General features: G+C 39.4%; 1 protein-coding gene across 6 annotated transcripts in view; it reads right to left on the bottom strand.

Moving 5' to 3' along the window:
- Window positions 1-6,679, bottom strand: part of CEPT1 (choline/ethanolamine phosphotransferase 1) — a 45,129-nt gene that overhangs the window by 37,643 nt on the left and 807 nt on the right. Inside the window, exon 1 of one of the 6 annotated variants that reach the window (XM_054685582.2) lies at window positions 6,512-6,653. The exons of the other annotated variants lie outside the window; for them this stretch is intronic. The gene's annotated coding sequence lies outside the window, so the exon portion shown is untranslated. Of the gene's footprint in view, window positions 1-6,511; window positions 6,654-6,679 lie in introns of those variants that run through there. 6 annotated transcript variants of the gene reach the window in all.

Below are 6,679 nucleotides of genomic sequence, written 5' to 3' on the forward strand. Positions count from 1 at the left end.
TTAATTATCCCCATTTTTACAGAAAAATAAACCAAGGCTCAGTGAGGCTAATTAACTTGTCCAAATCACACAGCTGGTAAGTAGCATTCAAACAAACACAGGGTTTCTGTTTAAACTAAACCAAGTAGTATTCAAACAAACACAGGGTTTCTGTTTAAATTAAACCAAAAGACAAAACTTCTTATTGGTAAAAACAAATATAGACGGTATTCTCGGTGGAGATATACAACAATGAAAAAAATTAACTTTAAGACGTATATATGTGTTAGCAGAGTGTCCTGATGAACTGAGGAAGTAGAAGGAAAAAAAGTAAAAGTGGGTTAAGTGATGACTGCTAATAAAGGACCTTGAGTTTAATCCCTGAAGTATTTGTATTTCATTTAGAAAAGATTAGAGATAACAATTATAAGTAATCAAGTAGCATGAGGAAATACAAGAGTATTTTCAAGATGAATCAGAATGGAGAAAATAGAACAATTAAAAATTAGTAAGTACAGTGATCTCAATGGTTTGAAGTGGTGAGGGCCTACAGTAGGATGGTAAAAATGAAAATATGAAAGACAGTCAAATCTATAAGTAATTTCTATTTAGATGGAAGATTCAGCAGAAAGTACTTAAGAATTAGATATGAGAGGTGAGGAAACAGAAGAAAAAAAGAGTCAACAGCTAGAGATTACTGGCACTGTTGTCAAAAGGGCAAGTTGGAAAAGAAAATCAGTTTGTTATTTTTTGGCTTTTGGGGTGTAGGGGGTGAAAGGGAAGTAGGGATGAGGGTAGGAAGGGAATATATACACATGACTTTTAAGTAGAGATGTTTTAGACAAAATCAAAAAACTGGAGTTTTGGTAAGAGTGAAAAGTTCAGGTCATCAACTTAAAAGCTAAAGTCTGGTTAAAAACTAGAAAGTAGAAAAGTTCTCAAAGGGATTAAGCATTGAAAGAAAAAAATGAATAAAGAACCTTGTGAGAAACTTACCATAGTGAGGAGGAGGAGGAACAGAGACCATTTAAAAAAAAAAAAAAAGAAAGAATCTTAATAGAACAAAAAAGATTAGTGGCATAGGTATGTTTTGATCTTCTGGTTGGAAACTATCCACAAAGCAGTATCAAAGTCCCAGAAATGGTATGGGTCTAGGACATCTTGACAATGGATCTACTATCAAAACATGCTCAGTTGTCCCTTTTAACTTTTTTTGCTTTGAGAGGATCTGGTTTATTCTGCCTTTGCAGGGTGGTCCTGAGAGTGGCAGGTTCCCCTGTCTGGGGTGGAGGGGAGGCAGCACTGGAATGCAGTGAAGCCAGGCCAAGGCCCAGAGGCAGCTGTGGTAGACTGCAACATGGTGCTCCTGCTGCCCAGGATGGAAGGCACTGAACTGAGACCCGGCCATGGCTAGAGGACTATGAACCCAGGCCACATGTGCATTCTGGGAAGTGGAGCACAGGGTCACATGCCACAAAACATGAAATGTAGGCACTCAGCTCATGAGTAACCACATGGACAAGTAGGTACCAGCCAGGGGGACACTCACCCCACAGCCTGGTATGGACATGTGAACACAATGGAACAGGACTTTTTTCCTATATCCCTATAAATACCAAATTCCAAAATTTCAATGTTACTAATGACCTAAGGTGGCATCCAAAACCTCTGTCAATCACGTATCTCAATATTTTGTTTAGAAAATAGTCATTATAGTCAAGTTAATGCCCTTAAATAAATTTTCAAAAATCTCAAGAGACTCATCAGTGCCACAATTTAACCAACTGAGATGCTCTGAAATAAAAATATTTAATATTTCGCCGGGCGCGGTGGCTCACGCCACTTTGGGAGGCTGAGGCGGGCGGATCACCTGAGGTCAGGAGTTCAAGACCAGCCTGGCCAACACGGTGAAACCCCATCTCTACTAAAAATATAAAAATTAGATGGGCGTGGTGGCAGGCATCTGTAATCCCAGCTACTGAGGAGGCTGAGGCAGGAGAATTGCTTGACCCCAGGAGGCGAAGGTTGCAGTGAGCCGAGATTGCACCACTGCATTCCAGCCTGAGTGACAAAGCGAGACTCTGTCTTAAAAAAAAAAAAAAAATTAATATTTCAAATCAAGGAGAAAAATAAAAGCTAATTTCTTACATTTTGAGGAATTCTTTCACACAACTGTATCACAAAGGTACTGATTAAAACTGTTTTAAAGTAATGTTTATATAATATTAAATAACTGGTGACAAGATCACTTTAGATCAAATGAGAGACCAATAACCACGAATACACTTAGCTTCATAGTAGCCAAATTTTCTATAGTCAAGCAATGATATATTTTCGTATTTGGTAAATGATAGCTCTTACGGAATTCCACTTGAAATGGGAATTAAAAATTCAGTCAATTCCATTTGTATTTTACTGTTGCAGTATTCTATTCTCTTACTGTAAAAAAAAAAAAGAAAAAAAGATGAGTGCTAGCCTGCTTTTGGCACTAAATAGCTATAAGCAACTGATCCTAATGGTTTTAAGTTTGAGAATTTGGCAGGACTAGTTGATAAACTGATACTTTCCCTCTCAGTTTTTCCCCTCTGCGACCTAGACTGTTTTTTAACCTTCTATTTCTCTTTTATAAACATCTATATTTTGACAAACCTTTCCAGATCTAGCCCACTGTACAAATTTATACATGAAAAGAGGCAATGAGTTTTTGAAGGCTTTCTTTGCCAACATTGCAGCAACAATGTCTCTGTGAAGCTATTAGCAACAACACTACAAATATAAATTGAGACACATGTAGTCTCTGACCTACAGATGGCTACTTTACTTTCAACACATTCATATAGATACAGAGTTTGCAGTCACTACCACAGGTTCATCTCTACTCTTCCTTCCATCATATCTGAGATCCAGGGGCTATGACCATGAAAACCATTACAGAAAAGACAGGAACTTCTGAATTTTAGCAAATGAAAAGCAAGTATATCTCAATGGAGCCGCATAGGGTAGGTGGCTACAACAGGAAGATCAGGACAATGTGGCGAGAAAGGAAAAATGGATGTGGGGTGGGAATACAGAAAGGAGGTAGAATATTAAAAAATTATTCTATGTTGGGAACGGTGGCTCATTGCCTGTAATCCCAGCACTTTGGAAGGCTGAGGCAGGTGGATCACCTGAGCTCAGGAGTTTAAGACCAGCCTAGGAAACATGGCAAAACCACATCTATACAAAAAAATTAGCTTAGCATGCTGGCCTGTCGTGCAGTCCCAGCTACTTGGGAGGCTGAGTTGGGAGGATTGCTTGAGCCCTGGAGGTTGAGGCTGCAGTGAGCCATGACCACGCCACTGTACTCCAGCCCAGGCAACAGAGCAAAACCATGTCTCAAAAAGGAACAAACAAAAAAACCCAAAAGTTATTGTAGCCACCTGAAATTTTTATATGGAATCAGGCCTATGACCAAAAGGATGAGCAGAAAATGTCCTTCTCTTACCACAGTACAAGTAACAAAAAGAAAAAAAAAAGTAAGAAATTAAAATTATTGCTGGCTAGCTTAGAAACCTAGCCACCAGTCTTAACAGTTATAAGAAAATAGACTACCAGTTTCCAATGCATTCAGCCAACATATAAATGCAGTGAATGAGGCTGACATGATCCCAGCTCCTATGTCCAGTGGGAAAAGAAATAAAAACTAGTAAACAAGCAAATAAAAAAATTACACACTGTGATAGGCACAATGAGGAAAACAAAGTGCTAAGCTAGAAAATAGCTGGGGTTACACATTTTAAACAGGGTGAAGTCTTCAAGTAGCTTCTATACCAAGCTCAGAGGAAAAGAAGGAGCCAGACGTTTTAGGGGAGGAGGAAGAATAATCCAAGAAAATGGAACACGCCCTGAGATAGTAAAGAGTTTGTCTTGCTCAGGTACAAGAGAGATCACCATGGATGGATAGGAGTAAACCAGATGGAAGAATGGGATAAAATGAAGTTTGGAGAATTAACGCAGAGTTGTCATTTTACTTGGATGTAATGGAAAGCAACTGATGTGCTTATAAAGAAACCTGTAACTTTAGAACACAGCCAAAATTATTTGTTAACTGAGGATACGTTTTCATGTACCATAATAGTAAAAGTGAATATTTTAAACTGTATAAAATTCCCATCAGCTGTAACGCTGTAAGTCAGTTCATAATAATACTGTCAAAGTCCTATAATACTGTCACAGTCCTATAGCTATTGTAGCCTTTTCACTTGTAATCAGTAACTCCGTTCCTCTGTTAAAATCTGGCTCTAGTGCTCTGCTCCCTTTAAAGCACTCATCACACTTTGAACGTTTTTTGTTTGTTTGTGTTTTTTTGGTCTTTCCCCCAGACTGTTGTGTATACTCCACAAGTGCATGGGTCAAGCCTGTCTTGTTAACATTCTTTTCCCACAAGCTCATACCATACTTAGCACTAAGTAGATAATCAATACTTATTTTAATTTAATTTAATTTTGTGAGACAGGATCTCGCTCTGTAGCACAGGCTGGAGGCAGTACCAGATCTTGGCTCACTACAAACCCCTCCTCCTGGGTTCAAGCGATTCCTGTGTCTCAGCCACAGAGTAGCTAGGATTACGGGCATGTGCCACCACACCCTGCTAGTAGGTAATCAGTACTTACTGAACAATTAACAAATATTATTCGTCTAGTATTTAATAAACACTTAGTGGTTCCAGACTCTGATGAAACAGAAAGGCTGAAATATAACATTCCATACCTTTAAGAAACTCAAAAAGGGGAGGGTGGGGTCTCAGAAACAGCTAAGTTATAAATGCTATCAACAAACTGTTTTGTAAGTCCAGAGGAGAACTAGGAAAACACATACGGTCTGACAAAGAATTTTCTTTGTGCAAGCATAAATATTTATGTGGAAAATCCAACAAAGGTAGAAAAAGTATAATCAGAGATATTTAATTAATACCTTTACTAAAAAAGTCTATCATGCAAAACGGCTGCATTTATATCAGCTGAGGATAATGGCATATGGGCTACATTATTCCTGTGTGGACTTTAGCATGGGGAATGTCTGACAAGTATCACATTAAAAAAAAAATAACTCCTGAGCAGTGCATAAGGTAAGCTTACACAATATACAACCTGTTGTGTGAAATTCCAGAATTTCCATCCCCGCCATGTCTAAGGGTGCCAAGTTTTGATCTGCACTGATTCAGCAGTATATTTACAGTCTTTTCACAGGTAATTGGCTACCTAAAGAAAAATACTCATGGCTACACTAGCAGAAAGGAAGGGCAAATTATAAAGAACAAGGAAAGAAAGGAAGAAAAAAAAAGAAAAAGAAAACTAATAGGATCACAGGATTAAGTTCAGCATTATTTAACAAGTGATACATAGAGCAAGTTTACAAAAACAAAAGCCTTTTCAGCAGACTTGGAAGCAAAAACAGGGCTGTGTAACACAACTTAGATTTAGCGTTTTGCTGAAGTGAAATACTGCACTCCTTAAAAGAGGAAATCACTTTCTTCCCCCTTAAAAAAACACACACACACAACATAAAAATCAGCAAAAGCTTGGTATTTTAGAGGTTATTTTTCTAGCCCCTTAAAAATAAACACAGCATGACCCTCAAAAAGAACATCAGCACCTTTAACCAGCTTAAAAAACAAATCTAAAGCCTAGAAAACAAAGAAATTGTGTAATAAAATGTTATTGGTGTTCATATAAGGTAGATTTACTAACTTATTTCTTAAATGTGTTGGAAAGACAAGTTGTGCAGGGGGCCTTAACTAGTTTTTCTCAGCATAAAACGAAGAGGAAACTAAATGCTTTTAGAACCTCAATCTCGAATTTTATGTGAATGGCAATGGCTCTAAATTAGTAATGCTCTAAATGCCCTTACCAAAGTCTAACTTGTGTTATAAGTCGTTCAACTCAACATCTACGGACTGGACATATTCCTAATAGTTCGAGTAGGAAATAAATCTTTATTCTTTGTCCACATACAAGACGAGACACTAACATTTGTTGAAAGACAACTATGAATTTGCCTACTGTTATACTATGCATTTACTGATTAACTAACAGACTTCAAGCAAAATTATATATTCAATACTAATGATGCAAAATGGCAAAAATGACACCAAAATGCCAAGCACTGAATTGGAGAAAACAAGTTAAACATGGCTAAAGATCCCATTCATGCAGTGTTTCTGGGAATACTGGCAAACACCAGCAACTCTTCTGGTTATTTCTCCTTGCAAGAATGCTGCTGAAATAAACGCCAGCTAGCAATCTCACAGCTTATCAATATAGGCTGAAATTTCCAGAAAAGTTGCTGACCAGAAGCGCGTCCCAGCCACAAACATCAGCACCGCATTCCTAAGGGGAGACAAACCCGGCAGAGGATGCCACACGGTGTGTGGACTTGCCAGCATTCGGGCAGGAGGGTGTGGACCTGACAGGCAAGGTCCGTTCGGCACGGGTAGCGCTCCCAGCCCTCGGCCCGCTCAGCGCTGGCCCTCCACGGTTCTTTCCACCCCTACCTTGGGCTCCCACACAACAGCCCCCCGGCTCCGGCGCCGGCGCTCCGCCACCCCAATGTCTCCACAGAGGGGCAAGGGGGCAGTCGCCCCTCGCCTCCCCACAACCCCGCGCGCGAGGCCACCCTGCGCCAGGAAGAAGGACGGCGTTCGCCTCGCGCGAGTCCATAC

This window comes from Pan troglodytes, chromosome 1 (genome assembly GCF_028858775.2).
Source record: "Pan troglodytes isolate AG18354 chromosome 1, NHGRI_mPanTro3-v2.0_pri, whole genome shotgun sequence".
NCBI lineage: Eukaryota > Metazoa > Chordata > Mammalia > Primates > Hominidae > Pan > Pan troglodytes.